This window comes from Vanacampus margaritifer, chromosome 13, assembly GCF_051991255.1.
Source record: "Vanacampus margaritifer isolate UIUO_Vmar chromosome 13, RoL_Vmar_1.0, whole genome shotgun sequence".
NCBI lineage: Eukaryota > Metazoa > Chordata > Actinopteri > Syngnathiformes > Syngnathidae > Vanacampus > Vanacampus margaritifer.
The window spans coordinates 15,984,091-16,000,230 of record NC_135444.1 but is presented as its reverse complement, the minus strand read 5'-3'; positions in this window follow the sequence as shown (position 1 = coordinate 16,000,230).

Genomic DNA, 16,140 nt, shown 5'->3' with positions numbered 1-16,140 from the left:
CTGCCGACTTCTCCGCCGAATGCTCCTGCTGCAGCTGCTCTGATAAACGCCGTGCCTCCGTTAAAGGCCAGCTCGTGTGATCTCTGGCAGCCGAGTTGACGTGTGGGAAGAAGGTGAGCCGGCCCACAAGAAACAAACAACTGGGCCGCCTGTTTTATTGCTTTGTCCGTCGATGATTAGAGCTTTTCAGTCCCTTTAATGTTCCAACAGAGCAGATAGTGGCCGTTTTGGACTGTGGCAAATCAACTTCCAGTGTGTATTTCTTTGGTGTGTTTTTTATCTCCAACGTAACGTTTTTCAGCGCTCATTTATAGGAAGAGCAATTGACCCCCCCCCCCCCCCCCAAAAAGATAATATTCTCAAAAGGTTTTGCTCTTTTTTTTTCCCCCTACTTGGATTTGATTTATTATATATATATATATATATATATATATATATATATATATATATATATATATATATATATATATATATATATATATTAGGGGTGTGCGCAAAAATGTATTCTCATAAGAATCGCGATTCTCATTTTGTGCAATTCAGAATCGATTTTAAATGTCCCAAAATCGATTTTATTTAAATTATTTGATACTGTCTTGCCTTTGTCTGTGTGTGCCTTTATTTGGAGCGCTGTTCATGTTGTGCTCGATCTGGCCACTGAGGGGCAGTGTGGTTCCACATACACTGTTAAATTGTAGCCACATTAGAGAGTAGAAAGAAAAAGTCCCGATCAAGTTATTCCAATAAAAGTTTGTTTGTTTTTTCAGCGTGGCGCCGTTCTTTTGAGTGATAAAAGTGCCGCGAGTAGCGCGCTAATTAGCATTAGCGTGTCAGACTGGAGTAGATCATTACAATTCCTTGCACATCTATAGATTGGAGCAAAAACCATTGTCAATCAAATCATTTTGAATCAAAAATCGTTCTTAATCGAAAATCGATTCGGAATCGAATTGCAGACCCAAAAATCGGAATCAAATCGAATCGTGAGACATTCAAAGATTTCCACCCCTAATATTATATATATATATATATATATATATATATCATTATTTTCAGAGGTTATGTGATGTTGCCAATTAAATTTTGTCATAATTAAAACCAAAGACTGATATCAGATACAAAAAGCCAAGACCCTGTAGATGATGGATAAAAAGACAGAGGAAGTAATTCATCTCCACTATACTATGATGTGGTATTGTTCCTGCTGGCTTTACACCTGCAAGCCTCATACTGCATTAATGAGTTTCTGAAAAATGGCTCCAGGGCCTTTGATATATTAACGTAGGGGGAGGGGGGGATCGAGAGAGCAACACAAAATATTTCCAATTAAAATGAAGATGAATTGCGGGAGCCGGGTTCCCCCGTCGCGGCAGCGGAGCTTTCTCATTTTTCTAAAAAAATTGTCACTTCGTCAGAGACTGGTCATTAAGCGGCGACGGCGGCTCTCTGAGAGAGCTTATTTCGCTGAGCCATGTTTACCAGAAGCGCAAAGCAAGCCAAGAGAGAGCAGAACATTTGCAACAATGCACACTTACGAGGCACCGCTGGACATGCATAATGCAAGTCATCATATCTAAAGCGGCGTTTCTCAAACTGAAGTCTATGAGCTGTAACTTGGGGGTCTTTTCCTAATTTGTCATATCATTTTTGAAAATGCATGATACAAACATGCTAAATCAACCCCATAATGCAATTTCAGTTAAAAAAATTATGTAAATGCTAAAGAGCTAACGCTAAACCGAAATGCTGTGCAATCAACTGTGAACTTGTAGTTGACAGCCAGTGTATGGACCATGGCCTGCGGTAGGCATGGCTTCTTTAGAGTGCCTCGTTGTTCACCATGAGTGTGTGCATGTCACAGAGAGGAGGAAGATCGAGGTTAAAAAAAAAAAAAGTCCAATTTGACAGCCAGCATGTGGACTTTGAGCTGACGTGGCCACTTTAGAGTGCCTCGTTGCACAGCGTGGAAAAAAGCTCTGCGGCAGCCTGATGGGATATGTTCCGGCCATTGAGGATTTCATTTTTTTGCAGCTCAAAAATGTAATTATGCCTAGAAATAAGAAAGCTGCTCGCATCGTTGCTAGTTAGAAACCTCATTTAATATACTTGGCAATTTTATTTTATTTTATTTATGTTTTTTTAAGAATTCAAATTTGGCTTCGCTAGAGTTTAGAAATGTTATAAGACACTCGGCGAACTCTACGCCGTTAATGCAATTATTTCCACCATTACATGAACTGTAACAAATATTTTCCTTTTACTCTCTAAATTTGAAAACAGATCTTTGTTCCACGGTTTTTGCGGTGCATGCGTTTTTTATTTTTGTGGTTTTATGCTCTATGTCATCATGACAGGTGTTTTGCCTTCTGTTATTTCTAACGTTACATTTAAAAAAATAAATTGCACTTCAATAAAACCAGTACAGTAATCTGAAACACACAAAGACGCCACAAGATGCCTAAGCTCTATCTAAATAGGAAAGTAGTACAATAACTGGTGCCAAGGAAGTACGGTATGTTGAAATGATGAGAGATGAGCGGTCATGATTATTGAAAATAAATACATGTAAGAGCAGAGCATTTTTATTGATTGATATTAAATTCTATTTATACATTAATTTTTTTATTTTTTTCCACATTTATTTATGCATTTATCTTAGAGCTGTCAAACGATAATTTTTTTTTTTAAATCAGATTAATCACATTTTAGAATTCTGATTAATCACCTAATAAAAAAGGCTTTTTTGTCCCCGCAAAAATTCCCACCAAATTTGAAGAGCACCGGTTAATGTTAATTCTTTTTGACATTTAATATTACGAGGACGTCTTCAACATTTTTTGATCCACTGCACACGCTCATTCATCCTCCTCCTTTTCTTATCAGTTAATTACTTGCATAATATAAAATGGAGGAAAGAAATAACCCCCGACATTTTGACATGAGCAAATATTCTAAATGTGATACGCAAACATTCACTAAATGCTTTACTTTAATGCATGAAATTATGTTTATCGCTCAAACAGTTTGATTAATCTGCGCTAATTCATGATTAACGCAATAATTGTTTGTGATTAATTAATAAATTAATGCTTTAACTTTGACAGCACTAATTAATTATATTTTTTGAATCTCGTTTTTTTTTTTTTTTTTATTCATTCATTTTTAATTTGGGCAGTTTTGGTCGTCCATACATTTTCAGTTGGCAGCAAAATGCGATTTTAAAGGTATTATTTGTACTTGGAAAATAATGAAGTTACAAAATTAATTCTAGAATTTTTTTTTCTTTTACTTTTTCTTGCTGAAAATGGCTAAATAAGGTCAAGTATCCTTTGAAAGTTGAAAATAGCCCACGAACAGCGAAAAAAATAAAAAATGCTGATAAACATTAAATATAACATGTAATGTCTGATTCCGTGGAGCAATGACGTCCATTGATCGATCGGGCTAATTAAGACATTATAGCTGATAACCGATTTTGCATAAAATGATAATTATCGTCCGATCCCGATCCAGCCAATCAGATCTGCGTAAAGTCTAATATTTAGAGTGATGTTTTCTGAGTGCTAAAACATCACAAAAAGTTATTTGTTGTTTTATTGGAGGGAGGCTGGAAAAGATTAATAGCATTTTATTTTGCAATTCACTTTACACTGTTAGCCGGACATATATATATATATATACAGTACATATATTGCGCTTGACTTCAGAGCTTCCACTGTACACTCAATTCTCCTTTGACATTTACGCATATCTTGTGTGTGTGAATGTGAGTAAGTGACTGAAAAGGCAAATCTGTTGAGAAGTGAAAGCTCTCCATGTCTGAGTGGCGCACAGGCTTGAGATAAAAGTAATTACAGCATTCAGCCGAGCATGTAGGAAACGCAGATAGCGCTGCCTCTCTGACACAATTATCCTTCGGCAACGACTTTGCCCGTCTGTCGCCGACAATTACAACGCGGTGACGAATGTCCCCGCGTCGCCAAGTGAGCTCCTCCGATGTAAATCTGCACTTGCGCTACTGTAGGATGTCGGGCCCGTTTTGGACCAAATGACGTTCAGGCCGCGAGTGACATTTCCTCTCGTTAAATAGCCGGGTAATGTTCATATCTGCTATTACTCATCCTTTCATTCAGACACACTGTGTGCCATCATATTCATTAGAGATAATTAGCCCAATTAAGCCATTGTCACTTAGCTTTTAGCTGATGAAGCTGGAAATTGCTTGATTTTCACCATCAGAAGCACTTCAACTCCTAAGAGACAGGCTGCTGCAAAAGACACACGTTTGCACTCGTTTTATTACTGCTTCTGCACTGAATAGCGAAAAAGAAGAAAAAAAAAAAACGCAAGTAGTTGACACTCACCGAAAAAAAGGTTTATAAATGCCTATAGACACCACAAGATGGCGGTAAAGCATTTTTTACGTTTACTTTTTTCACATATTCAATATGTGAGGGTCTGTTGTATTGTGAAATATTCCAGTATGCTTCACGACTTGAGGTGATTAATCGTAATTAATTGCATGACTTCAATAACTCACGATTAATCGCACATTTTATATTTGTTCTAGATGTACAATAAAATGTCCCAATTTTTTTTTTCTTCAAATTTTTTCATATTCTTGTTAACATAAAAGTGGGAAAAAAATTAAACTAATAAAAAATGGCTGCATATTTTAGTCATTGATACAGTAATTTCATAATAATTCATAAAATTGAGTCAAAATGTAAAAAGCTGTAAAAAAAAAAACGAGTGTGATATTGATTTGTGTTGCCACCAGATGGCATCATTGCATTTGCAAGACATTGGTGACAGCTCAGTGCGTTTTTCTTTTCATATTAAGAGCTATTTAATCTTTAACGTGAAGTAACTTGTGAAATTGTGCACATTTTTAAAATTGTAAAATGCAATTCTAAATAAAATGTACAATAAAGTTTTCATACTTTTGTTAACATAAAAGTGGAAAAAATATTAAACTAATAGAAATATGGCTGCATCTTTTACTCATTGATACAGTAATTTCAGAATAATTCATATTCAAGATACCCGGTAAAAAAACAAGTGTGATATAGATTTTTGTTGAGGTCATTTTTTCTGCCACTAGATGGCATAATTGCATTTGTAAGACATTGGTGACAGCTCAGTGCATTTTTCTTTCTTGAACATGAAGTAACTTGTGAAATTGGGCACATTTTTAAAATTGTAAAATACAACTTGACCCCAGTCTTTACAAATATATGCATAATTATTATTTTTTATTTTTTTTGATTGACTGTTCATTGACTGTTTTAAATTCTGTGGGGGGGGGGGGGGGACATGTCATATGTCTCCTTCAAGCCATCTAAAGATGTCTTCTTGGGAACAAGGTTATGTTGACATTTTCTCTCCAGTACACAATGCTGATCCATTGACATGTTTGCTCCAATAAAAATCAAACTATTATATTGTACCTACAAAAAAAAATATCCCCCCGGTTTTCTGCAAAGCTTTTGATAAGAACAAATAAAAGAAGGGCAGTTGCAAAAGAACTCATCTATTATTTTGTCCATTATTGAAGCCAGCCCCCAGTCTGTGAATGCTCATTCAGCCTCGGCGCTTGCTGGGAGGATTCCGAATGAATGTTTCCTTCCAGAAGGACATAATGACAATGATGGCCGACCCAGATGGCGTCTGCTCGCTTGCTTATGTTTTCCAGCACAAAACATTTTACCACCTGCGAGCCGCAGAGGGTCACGTGGCAAACTTAATTATTCTTATTATTACACTGTGCTGAGTTCCAGTACTGACTGGAAATAAAAGACCGTTCAAGTTAGCAAAACAACCTCAAACACCCAATTTAACTTTGGGCACAGGTAATCGGCGCACATTGCTTTGTCGTTTTTAGCATTAGCAGGATTTTTTTTTTCATTTGTTTTGACAGTCAGTAGCAGCCTGAGTCGATTGATATTGGTGATTATGGGTTTAACTCATTATTGTGAGGACTAACAGTACATACATATAAAGTGAACTCTTGCAATTATTGAGAGTTAGGGACAGAGTCCTGACGCAAATAGCTAAATTTAGCAAATAGTAGACATTTTTTTTATAACTGCATATAATAATTCCTTAAAGCCCCAAAGCAGTGATTCCCAAACTAAAATTGTGTAATTTTATTGCCACTATTTTTTTTTATCTACTAACAAATAATATATATTTGTTCCTCTACCTATACCAGCAATGAATATTGAGTGGGAGAACAAATCATTGCATTTCCAGTAGATGACAGAAGGTACAATTACACAATAGAATAATAGCTTTGCGTTCAACTAAACAGGCCCGGATTTCACACTGGGTTTGTACATTTCGAGTAAATTGAGCTAACCCATATTCCGGTGTACATACTTTTTGTGACATTTTTTGTTTAGTGGTGTGCCGTGTAAAATGTATGTGGCCTTGCTTAATAAGGAAAACATTGGCCCAAAATAAGATCCCTAAACAGTTTAGATTAAAACTTGCCTTATAACATTACCCTTAAAATAAATTGTTTACCAATTTTTTCATTTATAAGTATATAAGGTTACTACTTTCCTCTTAGCAATTTTACTAAATTTTTGACTCAGTATAGATACTGCCTTTTTAAATAATACATATACATGTCACAACAAATGACTTTTTATCTTTACATGGGCACTTACTGTACCCTTACGTTGAGCTACTAGCCGTTAGCAACCGATAACCACTGTCTGCAAATAGTGAACTTTTCCTTCGTATTATCTTGAAAAGTTTACCTTCCAGCGTTCCCTGGCATCAACTCCACAAGTTGCCTCAACTGCCTGTAGAAAGTCTACCAGAATCTTTCATCACACTGCTGTCAGTCGAGAGCTGTTGCTAGCTACTCCTCCGCTAACATGGACCTGGGGGTGCTTGGGTGACATCTCAGGGCTTTGGAGAAAGAGCACAAAAATAGGCAGATACGCGTCACTTTTAAGCAGCATTTATTAAAAAAGTGACTTCAAGCTGTTAAATGCGATATTAGAAGTTTACTGTCAAGCTAAACATAAAGCTAAGTAGAAATACAAGTTGTGTAGTCAAAACAAACATACAACTTTGTTGGCTTTTGTCCCATAGCTTAATGCTAATGCTAACACACGGTGGGAAACACATTGATTTTACTGCATCATTCTTTCTATGAATAGATTGCAGAAGTCACACAGGCAGTAAGATCAGAAAGTGTTCATGAGATAAAGTTAATCTCATGAGATAAAGTATACTTATCAGTGTCTGTTCGGGTATTCCTCACCTCCACCTGCGCCTCCAGCTAAATAAGTTTTACCAACGCAGTCTTTGTTCTTTTCCCTTTTGTCTGACGGTAGAGTGAAGCGAGAAAGGCGTTATGGATTAATGGCATGGCGCCCGTGTAGAAAATCACCAACGTGAGCCGCGGTGCAGCATGTTAAATGATGAGCCATTATGGCGATTTTATAATGGAGCTCTAATTGGGCCTCAGCGGTACAGCTGCACCATTTTTGCAGCAATTATTTGTCTTTCTGGCAGGCCGCTTTTATGTGGGCTTCTTTTATTCAGTTTTTTTTTTCTTCTTGCTTGTCCATCTTCTCAAAGCATCTCCGTCTTCTTACTGTCATGAATGTGTCACCAATAAAAATCAAAAAGATGACAATTAACTTTACTGTGAAATAAAAAAATAGTTGAAGGACCATACTTGGTAGGCCTACTTAACCCTGGAGAACCCACGGGGTCAAATTTGGCCCCTATAAATTCTGCTACTCAAATAACAAAGACCTTTTCTTTCTTTCTTTTTTACAAATTTAACTTCAAAAGTCCAGAGTGCCACTTCTGACCCCTGCATGGGGCCATCTAGTGGATGAATATTGCACTTACATGAGCCAGAGTGGTGGTGACGAGATGGCTAAAATGCTTCAAATAAAACAAAAAAATTATATTGTTCAATGTAGCTGTGTATTTGATTGATTATTTTCTTAAATTCTAAATAGTTTACTGACAGTTTTTGTTATTCTGATTTTTCGAAATGATACCCCTAAATCCCAAAGGGTTAAATTTCACCCTAATCCTAAATTAGGGAATAAATTGAAAAAAACATTGAAAAAACATATATTTTGGTGTTCAGTGAACTTATAGCAGTCATTTAATGCATAATTCATAATTTTCCAAAGAAGAAAAGGGTTCTTGGGTTCTCCAGGGTTAAGTTTACAACGCATTAAACTCTTTATTATAACTTTTCTGATAATAATTTAAAAAAATACATAAATTCGCAAATTCTTGGTTAATAATAAACGTAACAACGTGTGATTAGCTAATCAGTGGTTGTCTACTCGGTGGTACATCACAGGCCGGATGCTGAGTGTATAATCACACAACTCGATGAATATCAGGTGTGTGTGGCTGTGGCTGTAACCCGAGTGCAAAGGTGGCCTGTATTGGCGTAAGGTGACTGAATAATGGATGTTTGATTGCACTGAGGTGGATTAGTGTGACCTTTTCTATGTATATGAGGGTATATGTAAGGCAACAAACTCAAACATATTTATGACTTTTTTTTGTGGCAAAATACAAACTGGTTTCACTTTATGCATGAAAACATGCAAAAACAATTCAATTAAAATACTAGCTAAAATGTAAACTTTTAACAGACACTTCACTTTTATAATGTGGAGGCTAGCATGTTTAGCATGTAGCACTAGCCTCAGTTTGACAAATAGTTAACAATTGTCCAAAAAAGAGGATGAAGCTGTTCATTGCCACTTCTAGTTGAAATTCACTGTTAAACTAAATATAAAAGAAGAGAATTAGCCTACATGGCGATCTTTATTTTTTCCGCGTGTTCGTAATGTTGTTTTCAGAATCAGAGTTGAGATTGGTGAATCAGGCTTCCTTGGAAGGATTTATTTCAGAAATTTCTGAGACTAGGATTTGTCTCAGAAATTTCTGAAATAAATCCTTCCAAGGAAACCTGATTCACCGATCTCAACTCTGATTCTGAAAACAACATTACGAACACGCGGAAAACATAAGGATCATTTTCCATCAATGGATATACACAACCAAACAACTTTGCCTTAAGAATGCCCCTGCTAGCTTTGTGCTAATGCAAAACGCCACAGTCACAAATAGTCTTACAACACTTTAAACAATGGCTATTTGAACCGGTATTTCATATTTCTCTCAGAGTTCCTGTACAAGCAACCTCACCGCTGGCTTTGTTGGCCTCATCTTGTAAAACTCCCCAACTTCTACACTATTTATCCAATACTGACAGGTCCAATAAATATTCATCACATAAACCGTGTCTGCTCTTGGGTCCTACTACTTCCTGCACTGAACTGTAGTAAAATAGCTGAATCAGTACTTCTACATTTAGACAAGTGTCAGTTAGTGACTACTTTGGAAGAGAAACATGTGGGGATGCTGTGAGATTTCGTGAGCAAACCTTCTAAAATGTTACGGAGCACTTACCTGTACCAAACTACCACACTAATCACATTGCGTGGGCTCTGGCTGGAATATCCATGTGAGCTTCTGGCAGAAGCGTCGTCGATATTCACTTAGGCTGTATAATAACATTACTGCGTATAAAAACACCGGCAGAAGTGTCCTGCGCCGCAGCATAACACAATTTCCATAAACCATGTTGTGTGTTTACTTGTGAGCTAGGAGACATATTTAATTGGTCATTTCAATATCACGATAATAACAAACTAATACCACCTCGGCCTTGGTGGCCCAAGCTGCCAACTGTATAATTTAATTGACGAGAGAGGGTAGGTAAGGTCCCGAGGTGATAAATAATGACACAGCCCAACCTTTCTGAGTTTGCAAATGTTAAATAACGAGCTCCGGGGTCACGCTTTGGCTGCATATAGAGAGAAACAAAACAAAACGGTATTTGTAAGCGGATAGGGAAGGAGTCCTGCCTGCCGTGAAAAAAAAGAAAAAAGAGTACCTTTATATATATATATATATATATATATATATATATAAGTCAACCTATTGAAGAAGAAGTACAAATTCTAGTAGTAGTAGTAGTAGTAGAAGAAGAAAAAGAACGGGAAGAAGAAGAGGAAAAAGAAGAGGAAGAAGAAAAGTAGAAGAAGTTGAAGAAGTAGTAGTAGAAGTAGAAGAGGGGGAAGAAGAAGGGCAAGAAGAAGAGGAGGAAGAAGAAGAGAAGTAGAAGAAGTAGAAGAGGAAGAAGATTTGATTTTGATTTAAAAAAATGAAGAAGAAGAGGAAGAAGTAAAAGAAAAAGAAGAGGAGGAAGAAAAAAGGAAGAGAAGAGGAGGAAGAAGAAGAGATGCAGAAGAAGTTGAAGAAGTAGAAGAGGAAGAAGTAAAAGAAAAAGAGAAAGAAGAAAAAAGAAGTAGTAGAAGAAGAGGTAGAAGTAGAAGGAGAAGTAAGCCATTTTATACTAAAAACAAAAACTTTGGAATAGTTAGAAGCAGAAGTTTCGATATATTTTTGACCGCATTTACTACTTTCCTATTAGCCACAGTTTTGTTGCCATCTACTTACATCTTAGAGGTGTTTGGAAAGTCTTTCAGCTGAATAGCTGAGGATGAGAAATAAAATAAAATAGGTGTAGGTTCACTGTATTGTGTTTTCTGAGGTCGTACCAGATAAATGGAAAGCTCCAGCCTGAGGCGGTGTGAAAAATACAGCCGAGGAGACAGAAAAACTCAAACCTGAAGAGAGTTTAGAGTGGTCCAGCCATTAAAAATCAATGTCCCCCCAATGTGGTTCTATGGTTTTGCAATTCCACAACAAAAATAAGGATATTGCATACAAACATAGTTGTGATATCTTACTGCAGCCTGCCTTAACTGCTTTTGTTTCGTGTTCATTTTCTGTCCTGACAGTCTCTTTTTTCACAATATTGAGGGGATTTAGAAGCAGTTTATCATAATGAAAAAGGCCTTTAAAGCAGCAGTAAAAAAAAAAAAAAAATCCATGGACAAAATGAGAAAGTAAGGCTTTTGCTTTTCATCAAAGCGACTTCGACCTCAGATTATTGGGCTTTTCTGAGTCAGTCAGTTAAAGCAGAATTTGTGACTTATTGTGACTCTCAATCAGGGGGAAGACAATGACATTGAATAGAACTGGAAACACGATGCTACTGTTTTAGTCCATTTCGTTTCCGTCAGACAGCCTCAAAGTAGTTTTTAGGGACGTAACAAGAAAATACTGTATAGATGTCGGTGCCGATAGTGTAAATCTGTACTTGGACTTGGACTCGTAAAAATGCTATGACAGGATAGGAGGCATGTCTGCCTTGTAGAATGGGGAAAAAAGCGGTATCAGTATGACTTTTTTAGGTGCCAGGAAAATAATCAATTTGATTGACTAATTTGAGTTTGCCAGGACAGTTTTTTTTTTTTTTTCAATTTTTGTAGTTCAAAGCTTGCCTGCAAATGAAACTACTACTTGAAAGACGTCACTTCTAACGCGCCCTTAGCGTATTGTGCTGAATTTGTCTTACAAGCGAGGACAAAAAGCATACTAGACCTTAAGATGGATCCGTCTATGCTCTAGGTATAGCAAATAAATGCTAAAGTTGGCACTGAGGGACTTCTAAACCTCTCTGAATGCCTCCTCTCAAGCTGAGACATTTTTTTCATTTGCCTCCATCTACCAGCCCCCCCCCCCCCCCAGCCCCCCCCCCGTCTCTTATCAGACGGCCAGTGAAGCATAAAGAAGATGTCTGCGCTGAAGACAAGTGCGAGGGAGCAAAGGCTGTGAAATGCAGGGAGAGCAGTGAAGTGACGCCATGGGGCTCAATTTAACGCTGTAAAAAAAAAAAAAAAAAAAGATTATTTGGTGCCTTGGGCCTGATATTAGACATTAGAAAAAACTGAGCACCTCCTCAGGCGGATTGCAGTTGTAATGGCGGTAAAACTATTCTATCTTGCCATGTCATAATGGAAGCTGTAATGAAGCTACTGTATATTACGTCGTTTTTCAACATATTAAAACCGTTTCCATTTTTAAAGCGTCTGTGATATGCTCAGGGGCGTGCCGAAGTGGGGGGCCGAGGGGGGCATCTAAGACCACGCACCCACCCGACCCCGTCGACCAAAACAATTTAGCCAAACGTTTTTGGCCGTGCTGGACACCAGACGCGTGTATCAACTATCAACAAGCAAAATCTCTAGTCAACAGAAGCCAACGCCGTTAACGCTATTAGCTAACCCAAATTTCCCACATTTGGCTAGAAATATGCACACAGCGGACATGTACAGTTGCTACAGTCAAAATAAACAATCTACGCTGTCCCAAAAGAAAAGAATCGCATCAAGTATAACCTAAAAAAGATTAATGACTTCAGTGAACCTCCCGTGCCCGGAGCTTCATATTTTATTAAAATGGACTCCGCTCTTGCAAATATTCATTTTGTGCCATATGCTCAGCAATAAGTTTAGCCTATCGTCGGCATGGCAACAGCCGACAATGAGCAAATGAAAGCAATGATGTCGTTTTCAACACCATGAGATACCATCCGGATGTGACCAGTGGAGAAATTGGAGATAAGGTATATAGAGTGGATACAAAAGTCTACACACCCCTGTTCAAATGCCACATTTGAATGATCTAAAAAAAAATGTGGCCAAGATGAATTTTTTAAAAACTTTTTTAAACATTAATCAAGTGAACAACATTTTTTGAGAGAGGACAATTGCGATCATGTGGTTGCACAAGTGCACACACCCTCTAATAACTGGAAATGTGACTGTGTTCAGATTGAACCAATCACATTCAATTTCATGTTAAAGTGGAAGTCAACCTTAAACATTTATTGACATTAACTCATTCACTGCCATAAATTCATTTGCACAATTTCTATTAGTTTAATGTTTTTTCTTCTTTTGTTAACAAGAGAAAGAGAACCTAGAATTTTTTTTATTGTTCATTTAGAACAAATATAAAAATTGTGATTAATCAAGAGTTAATTAGTGAAGTCATGTGATTAATTACAATAAAAAAAATTAATCACCTGACGCCTCTAATTTTTAATAATCTTTCATTCTTAAAAAAAAGATTAAAAAAAGAAAAGATAAAAAATTAAGGACGTCAGGCAATTAATATTAGTAATCGTAATTAATCGCATGACTTCACTAGTTAACTCACGATTAATCAAATTTTATATCTGTTCGAAATGTAAAATATTTTTTTCTAGGTTTTCATACTCTTGTTAACAAAAGTAAGTAAAAAATAATAATTAAACTAATAGAAATAGTTAAAATTATTTTTTGACATCTATGGCCGCCAATGGCAGTGAATGAGTTAATATATTATTTGTAGTGGTGCAACGGATCATCATTGATCCGCGATCGGTTCGGACCAAACCCTACGTTTCGGATCACGCCCAGTCCGCGGATTGATTGGTGGAGAAAAAAAACAAAAAACAAAGTGCGCATTCACAGCCGATACCATTCTGACATGTCAAGGAGGCGGAAACAAACTCAACGTAACACACTAAGCCTAACTTCAAAATAAAGTTGACCAAATACAGTAATACACTGACGGCAATGCAAATAGCCTTAGTACACTTTTACTTTGAAATTTTTGCCCACATCGTGGCGTGATGGCTTGCTTAACTTCCCTTTTAGACGTTACTTAGGACGTAGTTGATTGACATTGTAGTTGCGACCAACATCAACACAACGTTATCCCGAACCCATGGAACCACCACCATGCTTCACTGCGGGTATGGTGCTCGAGTCCTGACTAGAATCAGCAAATACGACCATTTTAGAACTGAGCTCGGGTCGTCTTCTTTAGAAGTTTGTAGCAGATAAAAAGTGGGAGAAAACCCAGAAAATATCATTGGAGGAAGAAATACTTTAGATAATAACAAATTGCTCAAATCCAAAGATGAAATAATTTCAAAATGGTTCCCAGTGGTTGAAAGAAAACAAAGCTAGCTGATTAGCCAAATGTGATCTTAAAGACTGACAGAAGTGTTTGTCCCTGATTACTTCTTTAATCTCACTAAATTGCTTTTCTCTGTTACCAAAATTGTTTGTTAGAGGTCCGGTTTAGCGGGTGCGACGCCTCTTGATTGCAGAGCTAAAGTAAGTGGGCGCACTTATTCTTATTAAGTCCTCGCTTTGCTTCCTGTGTCATTGAGGATACGAGCCCCCTGCCGACTCACCGGAGCGCTCTCAAATGCGGTGACAAGGACGAGCTGGATTACTTCACGAGGTCAGGACATATTCGCCAAAAAACGAGCTAGCTCAGCGAAGGAATTGAGCCTGTGGCTTTTTCTTACGCGAGCGAGCTAGAGGTCAAAGTCGGGGGGAGTCCAATTATCTAACAGAGCGGAAAGTTGCTGGTAACTTTATTAGAAAATAACCTGAGTAACTTTTGACGTTTCCTCGGAGAAGCTGTCAAGGGGTGCTAGTTGGCAAAACTAAAACTACAAGTACTTAATACGCAAACTTAAGTGCAGTTTTTAGTGCTATTAAAGGACTTCCAGTACTTCTTCTATCTCTGTTCACTGTATTGGAGCAAACAATCGACTCATTGTTGCCTCTGGAGGAAAACATTGGAACTACTACCATCGCATCAAGTCAAGTTCAAGAGTTCACAAATTGTCCCCCATTTCTCATTTAAAATGTCGCCGCTCGTCAAATGAATGTTAATTAAATGACTGCACTAAAGGCTCGTTTATCCAATGGGGGCATTGATCTCAAACGCGCAGACATTTTGCCACTTCATTTCGGATGACTTTAATTAGCTTGCCAGGGCGTCACGAAATGTGACCTTTCGCAGACGATATTGTGAACACCTGTAATGAGCTTCTTTGTTTCATTTGTTTGCCGTTTGGTAAGAAGCAGTTCTGTTGTCATTTTATAAGTAGCTAGCTTTGTTGTCTTTTGGGAAATAGCAGCTTTGTTGTCATGTATTGCCCAGCTCGGTTAAACCGGCAGATTTATTAAGCCCTCAAGCCAACGGAGTGTATATGCTAGCTTGTTTGTCTGCTCGATGGAGCCGCGCGGCTCTCAGGCCTGCTGACAAAAAAACAAAACAAAAAAACAAGCAAATCTGAAGCTAATCCTCCTGTCACTCTGCTAAATCTTCCGCGGGATAGCATCTGATCCCGACAGGCTTGAGGCTGAAGCTAAAAAATAAACTAACTGAAAATCAGTGTGTAAATGTGACGTTTGGCACCCCCCCCCCCTTCCCCCCGAGGTACCCAATCTGGTTCGAACGCACACATTCCCTAACCAGCTTTCAACAAGTTTCGTCTTTTGTTGCTACTCTTTGCGCTAACTTTTCTTGTTGTTTATCCCCAGATTTCCCTAGCAGGTGTTGCCATCGTCGCTGTCACTTTTATTTTTTCTTCTCTCATTGCTTTCCCCAGTTTCATCAAATAGGCAGCAACAGGTGTTGTTGTTGCTGCTGCTGCCTGCGCTCTTTCTTTCTCCTTGTTTGAAATTGTCGCCAGATTCCCCTAAACAAGTTCAAGGTCAAGTGTTGTTGTTATGACATTCTGTTTTGTGGCGTTAGTTTAACTCGGCGATAAGCAATAAGTTTGTCTGGATAATAGGAAGTTGTGGTCCAGACAACAGGAAGTAAAATAAGATTAAAAGAAAAGAAAAAAGCAGGAGGGCTAATGATATTTTCCTTACTCCATGGCCAAAATTGTTTGTCTGTGAATGTCATTTTATGTCCAAGTGTATTACACAAGCAGCTAACATTCTAGCTAGCATTCAAGTTAACATGCTTAGATGTTAGCATTATATATATATACAGTATTTATATATATATATTTTTTTTTTTTTTTTTGCTAAGTTAACATTCTAGCTAGCATTCTCATTCAAGTTAACATGCTTATATGTTAGCATTATATATATATTTTATATATATATATATATATATATATATATATATATTTTTGGTAAGCTAACATTCTAGCTAGCATTCTCATTCAAGTTAACAGGCTTAGATGTTAGCATTAAGTTAGTGGAGCTTTTAAATCATTTTGAATAGGTTAAATTTAGGAACGCATGTGTTTGGTTGTTAAGTTATAGCATAAATTTCTATGTTGTAGTTTTACAGCGAGGAAACTTCAGCTTCTTCTTTGGAACTGTAAGTTACTGCTAGCTGTGTAGCAGGCTAGGGGGCGTC